The sequence below is a fragment of the Belonocnema kinseyi genome, chromosome 5, assembly GCF_010883055.1.
Source record: "Belonocnema kinseyi isolate 2016_QV_RU_SX_M_011 chromosome 5, B_treatae_v1, whole genome shotgun sequence".
Classification (NCBI taxonomy): domain Eukaryota; kingdom Metazoa; phylum Arthropoda; class Insecta; order Hymenoptera; family Cynipidae; genus Belonocnema; species Belonocnema kinseyi.
In genome coordinates, this window is record NC_046661.1 from 12,641,104 (window position 1) to 12,643,149 (window position 2,046).

The 2,046-nt window shown below is 27.5% G+C and overlaps 1 long non-coding RNA gene across 1 annotated transcript; it reads right to left on the reverse strand.

Moving 5' to 3' along the window:
- Window positions 1-353: 353 nt before the first annotated feature.
- Window positions 354-2,046, reverse strand: LOC117173969. Its single transcript, XR_004467218.1, has 3 exons — window positions 1,940-2,046; window positions 626-767; window positions 354-472 (listed from the first exon to the last, which is right to left on the reverse strand). It is a non-coding gene; the product is annotated as an uncharacterized LOC117173969 (long non-coding RNA).

The window sequence follows — 2,046 nt, forward strand, 5'->3', positions numbered from 1 at the left end:
TTAATAATACTGCTATTCCTAGCACAAGGAAGTGCAAATTCCAGTGACTTCGTCTATTTCTCCAAGTGCTAGGAGCGCTTTTGTTATTTATTACTCCTTGACGTATTTAATGAAAAGTCCCTTGAATATGTCACTCCAAAATTACAAGTCCAATGCATATAATATGATGATCCTACTGACTAATAATAATAATTTCTTTTATTTTAAATTGAAGTATTTAATAATTTGATACAACTTAAATTGAGATTAAAGAGGAATTCTATAAACAAGATTATTAAGACAAATCTTTCACAACATAATATAAGTATGCCGAGAGGTTTTTTATAATTTAAAGGAAAAATATATTAATCATTACTTGATAATACTTTTCCATTCTTATTATTGGCTTTTTTCTTTTCTTTGGTTCCAGTGGCCTATTTACTTTTGTCTGGCACAGACTTCGGATTGAATAAGTGAGGCAGTAGCAAAAGACCTAAAATACATATAAATATAATATAATACAATGAATAATCGTAATTTTATATCATAATATAATAGAACATTTGAGCATAAGATTTAAATTTTAAAAACTTGTAATTACAAAATTAGTAAACATTTACACGATTTTATTGCAAAAAAGGAATACCTCCAGCTTAAGCAGTCAAATTCTCGACGGTAGCATTTTCTGTTGCTTACTGCACAATCTTTTTAGCTACAATAGCTCAGTGTTGCAAAAAGTATTTCGACTTGGGGCCATTATCAAATATCAACTCGATGTCAATGTTAATCTGTAAAAACCAATGATCTTACATTAAAACTTCAAATTTGGTTACATATTGCTTTAATTTTCAGTGGTTTTCACTTTAATTGACAAAAGATCGGGTGAAGTTTGAGAAATAAATAAAATGATTATTATTAGTACAACGATACTATTAGTTACATTGTATTATCTTTGTATCTTTATTTCTGGAGGTTTATATCTTATTTAAACCAGTTAAACCATTTTGAGATAGTATAATTTAAAGTTGAAATTATTAATTTTTTAATCACTTAGATTTCAGAGTCAAAAATTTTCTCAAAACAGGGAATAACATTTTTTGACTAAATAGTTGCATTGACAATCAAATAGTTAGACTTACGATCAAACTAGATGAAATCGCAAAAAAATAGATGGAGTTTCGAGCAAATAGTTGGACGATCAATTAAAATATTTAAAATTTCAACAAAGCAGATTAATTTTTGACCAAATAGTTGAATTTTAATGCAAAAAGGTTAATTTTTCAGAAGACAGGTAAACAATCCAAAAGGATGAATATACGATCTTAAAAGGCGAATTTTGAACAAAACAATTAAATTTTCGACAAAAACAGACTAAGTCAACCCAAAATATTTTATTTTTCTTATTGGATTCTATTAGTTCAGTTCACATTTAAGAGAAAAGACGACAAAAGAGGGAAGTGTCTTGAAAACAAGAGCACAAGGATGAATTCGTTAAAAAAGAGGGAAAGGTTAATGGTTTAAGATTTATAAAATTAGAAATTATTCAGTTGGAAATGCTAATTATTAACAAATGTCTACGTAAAGGGCTTTATTGATCTATTATTCAATATTTCATATTCTTCATTCGAATGGTAGTATTTTATCTAGTCGCTACTTCAATTGTATAAATTTCAATGTGATTGAATTTAAAAATAAGTATAGCGAACTTCTGGGAAAAAAGGAAAAAAAAAAGATTAATCGCCTTTTGTATCAAAAAGTCGCAGTTTTTTAAAAATTCTAAAGAATAAAGAATTCACACACTCTAAGCCCTGCACTAACTTTAATTTTCAAAGCTATAATATATCAAACAATGAAACAAAAAAAAAACATATTGAAATACCTGATTTTTCTTTTAAGTAAAAATGTATCACTTGTTTTTTATAAAGAACGATATATTTGCAATATTAAATATTGTGCTTACATATTTAAACCAGAATTCCACATACCAATTCTGGCCCGGCTGCTGACTTCAAGACAGAATATAAATCAAAATATTCTGTGATGGATCCACGTGCTCTTTCGCGTTCC